Genomic DNA, 7,040 nt, shown 5'->3' with positions numbered 1-7,040 from the left:
AGATACTGACACCAGAAAGTTATATATCTTCTATATATTTGAAAAATGAAGAAATATATCATGTAATTATGTAGAAATATTAAAATGTTTTCAATTAGATATATCATGAATTAAATGCATTTTAAAACAATCAAATTAAAAATTAAAAAAATCATTGTTAAGAACTGTGTGTAATGCTTTTAAATAGCTTGGCTTGTTAGTCAATAATATATTAGATTTTAAAGGTAAATATGTTAAATTTTGCCAAATGGCAAGACTTGAATGAAAAGCGAAACAAGTTTACGACTGACGATATGAAGTCACATTTCAAAACTAATAGCCCTTTTAGATTAAAAAAAAAAAAGTTCTGAAAATAATTTGCAATGGTTCATAGGTATTATTTTACGCAAAATTCAGTAAAATGAAATTTACCCGTTGAAATCAACACCAAATTAAACTTTGTAAATTCTAGCACATGTTAAAGGTTGTCTCATCCAGAATTTTATTACTAACCATTCATTTCAGAGCAAAATAAAACAGTAATTGCCATTTATATGACAATCAATATCAAAAATTTAAATCTGCATTTTACGCAACATAGAAAAACTTCAAAAGATCTACTGTTTGAACTTTTTTACGTATACCAATTTTTTGAAATATCTGCAAATTTTTGTATCTTCAAGGAAGCTTATTCTTTCACCTTTAGTATATAAGTAATGGTAATTTACCAGATAAAATTACTTAATGGGGAATACAGAAAAATATCTAACCACTTACCTTTGTGACTTCATCTGCAAAGAGACTAAAAAAGTAGTTCAGCTAAATCTGCTATAATAAATATTTATAATAATGCTAAATTATGCAATATCTATTAATATGACAAATTTTTGTAAAGCTATTTATTTGGATGAAAAATAAACACATTCAGAAATTTATGGCACTATATTATGATTAAAAGAGGAAAAACACTTTTCAAAATTCAAAATAGTTTTTATTAATCCAATTTATCACATTTTATTTGAATTCATGAAAAACAATCTTATATCCATGTATTCTTATGTATATAAGAACTCTTGATAATTAGATCTCTGTCATTGTCTTTCACAGCACCTAAAATAAAAAAAACACTCACAATTACTATATGTGAATATAATTCATAATTAAATTTAAACAAATGACTATTAGAATGCAAATTAAAGGAAGCATTTAAAATATTTTAACATTTAGTACCTATAAACAGAGTAGCAATTATTTGATTTTTCGATTATAGTAAAATAAACATGGGGGATGCCTTTTAAAATTTTTTATGTCAGAAAATAAACTCAAACCACCAGCTGAACATATGAGCAGTTTTATCAATCAGCCACTGGTAGGTAACCTGGATACTGAATCAACATGTAAAGTTGTCAAGATAAAGAGAGAAACAAAATTATGATAATCACATCTTACCTATTCATAAAACTATTTTAAACTTAATGTATAGGCAAGTCCAAAAAGAGTGAGAATGAATTTATTTTGCAACACAAAGTAAAGTCTTGCAGGAGCAAAAAAAAACTTGTCTCATGAGATTGGCAAGTAAAAAATAATTAACTGCATCTGGTAACATTTATCTGACAACACATAAGTAATTGTTAGCTACGTGCAGAAAATAAAATCTGATCAGGGGCGTAGCTAGAGGGGGGCAAGGGGGGGCATCTGTCCCCCGGTGCAGAATCCAAGGGGTGCCAAACTGATGTTAGAACATTTTAGAATAAATGTTTTCCATCTTCGCAAGCAGTAGGGGGCGCGAAATCTTCAGTTGTCCCTGAGCGCTGAAAACCCTAGCTATGACTCTGAATCTGATCATGTTAATGCAATTTTAAACTTTTGAATTTAACCGCAGAAATTTACCAAAGAAGTACTTGTAACAGTAGTAAATGAAGATGTGGCTAATCTTTACTGTATGGTACACCTTGGTTTCTGTCTGAAAAAAAATTGCAAAATGGTATTGGTTGTTTGTGAAATGTGGAAGCCCATTGCGTCAAATAAGTTTTTCGGTAACCCTAATGTTGATAATGTTGGCGAAAGTAGCCTTTGGGGGAAAAAAAAAAAAAACTTTTTTTGTCTCTGTGTGTTAATTTTTGTTAGAAGATTTGTTGTTTAATGTTTTTATGTTAGGAAATATGTATTTTTGGTAACTTATTCCTCTCTGTGTATTTTTGGTTGTGTGTTAAGACAGTGGCGAATTTTTTCTGGTAACTATGATATTTTTTACTTTCTGATTTTCTTAAAGTGAAAATAGATCAATGTGTACATGGACAAAGTTAAGGCAGTGCACGATGCCCAGTTTGTGCAGTTCTCTGTTTTAATAGGTCGATGTGTACATGGACACAGAGTTTGTGTATGTCTTTGACTTCTTATTTTGGTTTTGTGTAGCAGCCACCTTGAAATTGGTGCCGATCCTCTCAGGTGACGATCTTGATATAAAAAAAAGAAACGATTCGCCAAGGGTTACAGTAGAGTAAATTTTTACCAAAGATGTTCTACCATAATCACCATTTCAGTGGTTTAAACACTAGTGGAGCAGTATGCAGAGATGAAGATTTGAGTTTTGTTTACACAGCATGATGGTTTAGGCACTCCAGCCATTACAGTGAACAAAATTATAATAAACATAGCCACAATAATTTTCTATAAATATTGATGTATAACACTGCATTAACTAATATATTTCTTATGCTAGTATATACAGAATCCTTAATCGAAGGGAAAATCAGAAGACTGTGCATGCATTTTCCTTTAACTGAAACATGGATTTGACCATACAAATCTCAGTCTTACGGGACATGCCACACTATGCAGATAGAAAGTAAAAAGTGCTTGTGTTGTTTTTATTTGTTAGAGGTATGAAATAAATATACTTCTAGATTTTAATTTTTTCTTTTCTTGTTTTACATTTGGATTACCTATCAAAAAGTAAGGAATTTTGATATTATTACAATATCGGAGTTAAAATAACAATTATTGGACATGTTAAAGTAATGAAAATTTTAAATTAGGTTAAAAAGTAACCCTTAATGTGGCATATTTTTGAATTAAACTCTATCGACATTAAAAACAACAAAACGTCCCTCTTTATTAAGGACTTTAATTAACTAATTTTAAATACGGAGCTATGAATGAATTTTTTCCCTTGCATGTTATAATAACTGAAACAAAATTACTCTGATACAGTCAAAATTCCTAAATGCAAGTACATAAAATTTACTTTAGCAATTTAAAGAGATGAGACACACTGAACACATGAATAAATTTCTATCAAAGAATAATTTATTAAATTTGGCCCATTCCATAGTAAACTTTAACCATTAGATTACATTATTACACCATGTTATCAGTTTGAAAAGCAAGTCATATGCCAGATCTTGGATGTAAAAGAAATGCACAAAATAATATACAGATTATTGAAAAATGATGTATACCAATGTTTATAGATATGATTAAATGTAACAGAAAATTTACTGTCACAACCACATTTTTAAGTAAAATGTATTATTTTAACATTTTACAATATTTAAGGTATGGCATTAAATGCAACATTATGTGCCTGGATATAAGTTAGTAAATTTAAAAAAAAATAATAATAATAATAATAATAATCAAAGAATGAATGTCATGAAAAATTTCAAAAACAAGCAGAATTTAATTTAGAAGACCTTTAGACACTTATGATAAATAAATTTGAGAATTCTTCACCCAAAATTAAATTATAATTAACTAAAACCAGTTTGACTGACCTTCTACAAAATCCTTCAGCTGCAATTTTTTCTAGCTTGAAAACCAAATTCTTCTCCACATGGTAATAACATCTTAACCAGTTGAAATTCCTGCAGAAAGTTTGATAACACAGTAATAGAATAGAAAAATTAACACAAAAGTATAGAACATCATTTAAACTTAACATTATTACAAATTTTGGTGCTTTCTGACTATCTGCAAAGCTGTGAAAATTGGGAAAATGGTTAGTTTATGGTTCATATCTACTGCTCTGTTCACAAGTAGTAATTCAAATAAGCACTTTATAAGAAACAAGAAATTTTAGGATGCACACACACAAAAATATATACATTGGGTCAATATTCACATATTTTTCATCCAATGGAATACTATTCAGAAATAAAGATTAAATATAAAGCATGTAAATACATGTGTGTGGTATGCATATTCATAGTTTGCTATTATCGTGTGCATACTCTTGCTGTTTTAGCATAAGTTGAAGCTGTGAGGGCAGATGATAAGAAAGTATCAGAATTTTTCATGTATAAGAAAAGATTGCCCTGACAATAGTATCTCAATTGTTTAGCATTGACATTTACATAGCGCATTAGAAATATATAGTAATATATGTATAATAAAAAGATAATTGCATATTATTAATTAAATGCCAAACTTTAACAATTCTTTCACATATAATTAAACAGAATTCTTTCACATGAACATCTAAAATCCATTCTTAACTAAAGCATAAATAATAAAACCATGTAAATTTCTTATCAAGCCCATCATTTCCGAAATGTCTACTTCTGAAAGTTCCCAGCATTTCTCAATATATTATTAAATTACTAAACTAAGCATCAATGATCGTCATGTTCGCTAATGTGGCAATATCTTTCACACTTCTTTGTTACCACAAGTAACAAGTAGGCTTCAATAAATCTTTAACTGTTACATGCTACTTTTGTCTAAAATTTGTACAAATAATAAAATTAAATCAGCTCTTTATAATATGCTCAAAGAAATAATTTTGTATGAAAATTTGTTTGTTATATATTGGCCTGATTAATGATTCAGGAAATAATTTGGGGTTTCAAAGTGCTTCCAATAATTCAAATTTCAGCTTGTATCAAAATAAAATCTATAACACAAAGATAAGCAAATTTCCTTATGAACAATGCATTTTTTAACATTATTCAATCACTGGCAATCACACAGTACTGATTGCTTCAATAAACATTACTGTGTGTTATTTAAAAGACTGTAATGTTTTAATTATTTCCTTAATTAAAACATTACAGTCTTTTCCTCCTTCTAACACCATAAGAAAACCCAGATAAGAAATATAAAAATATCAGTAAAAATAAATTATATTATTGAACAATTAATTACACTTATGCATATATTATTTTATTATAAATTATTTCAAAATCAAAGAAGAGAAGGGGGAGAAACTTTAATATTGACATTTCTAAAATGATATAAACATTAATCATTTAGTACAGTTTATTTCAGGCAAAAAGAATTCACTTTTCTGGATAGCATTTATATTTCCATCTCACTTTCAATGAAACATTAAGAGAAATGCATATAATTTAAACACCAGTTTATTTTATTTATCAGACAGATTATGTCAACTCAAAAAAAACCTATCAGTAAAATTCGGTAGTAATAATTCTGAATGTTAGGCAACTTGCAAGATTCAACAAAAATTATCAATACTTTTATTATAATGACAATACTACAGTAACATGAACATAAAATTAAACTGCATATAACTATAAAATAAACCAGCATATAATAATGGTGCATTGGTTTCTAAAACAATGGGCTCGATGAAAAAATACATGTATTATGGTAGCTATTCATATTCTTCAGCTTTCCTAATATTCTCATGTTCACTTTACATAACTAAAGTATCTAAAATACAATAAAAATGCAAACAATATTTATGAGAAAATGTTAAAAGCAATCATAAGCATTTGATTGAATGACCATATTTTGTCTTCCTGCAAGTCGAATCATAAAATGATATGCAGTTTGAAAAATGCTTAATCCTTTTATAAAATATTCAAAAAAGATTAAAAAAAGGTACTGTTCTGTTATCAGGACCGGGTTCAGAATTGTATTTATGTATGCTTGTATATTTGTATGTCTACATATACACATCTATGCACATACTTACGAACACAGGTTCATACATTTCCGATTCTGGTCCCAATAACAGAACAGTACCCCCAAAAAAAGTTGAATTACAAACTAGATTAAGATAATGTTTCAACCATACATATTTTGGACAAAACAATGCAAACTCTTATTTTTATACAATTGTTCAAACTATTTAACATAAATTTATTGCTGCAATAAAATACTAAGCAATCTGATCACATATATTATTTTGGAACTGAATGCATAAACTAGACTAAAAAAAATTCAGTAATAAACATTTGGATAGCAGGGCAAATTAGATATTTGAAAAGACAGCCAGCCATTGAGATACACGTAATTCACGTTAGAATGGTAACAATTCATAAAGCTGTGAAACATTTAACTGTCAAAATGACATAAATAAAATAAATTCGAAAAGCAAAAAAAGTAAACATACAAGTATTGCAACTGAACTTACCTTTCATGCAACAAAAAATATCCATACAAGTTAACCTCATGGCGCAGCCATTTTGGATTTCGTTTCAAATCAGACAGATGTTTACGGATTTGCGGAAGAATACGAGGAACTAGTACTTTGCCGGATACAATGTGCAATGACGCGAAAGAATATAGTTCTGTAGAACTTCCTACATTATTCCGTAATAAACAGTACTATTTCCTAATTTTTTCTTTATCTAATTAATTAATTAATAGGGAAATAGTTAAATAATGCCGAATTCATTTTTAATGAAATGTAAAATTTTGCATGTATGGGACAACCACCTTCCATCCAATATTTCTGAGAATATAAACAAATTTTGGAATCTGAGAGTATCAGTAAATAATTATATAGAATATCGCCTCTCAAACGACCACTTCTGAAAGTGACCAATAGTTCTGAGATTATAAATAAATATTGATATTAAGCATTATTTCTATAAGACGACCATCTCTATATAAGACCAAAGTTTCTAGAATCTTGGATAGTCATCAGAGATGTATCTTTACTGCGAAATTATCGCACGACTGTAATTCAATATCAATAACAGATCGCGCGATTGAAAAACATTTTCTGTCCTGTAATTAGAGGAAAAAAATTTTCTTTATGAGGTATTTCTCCCGCTTTCCTAGCGTGCCTTCGTGGTGTAACAGTTCTGCAC

At 28.6% G+C, this 7,040-nt stretch overlaps 1 long non-coding RNA gene across 1 annotated transcript; it reads right to left on the bottom strand.

The window, feature by feature from the left end:
• Positions 1-948: 948 nt before the first annotated feature.
• Positions 949-6,349, bottom strand: LOC146993897 (uncharacterized). Its single transcript, XR_015043923.1, has 2 exons — positions 3,756-6,349; positions 949-1,089 (listed from the first exon to the last, which is right to left on the bottom strand). It is a non-coding gene; the product is annotated as an uncharacterized LOC146993897 (long non-coding RNA).
• Between the last annotated feature and the right edge of the window lie 691 nt (positions 6,350-7,040).

Source organism: Stegodyphus dumicola, chromosome 11 (genome assembly GCF_044657685.1).
Source record: "Stegodyphus dumicola isolate Sdum_Otavi_A_Nest chromosome 11, ASM4465768v1".
Lineage (NCBI taxonomy): Eukaryota > Metazoa > Arthropoda > Arachnida > Araneae > Eresidae > Stegodyphus > Stegodyphus dumicola.
Note: the sequence above shows the minus strand (reverse complement) of the source record. Positions and strands in the feature narration are given on the sequence as shown.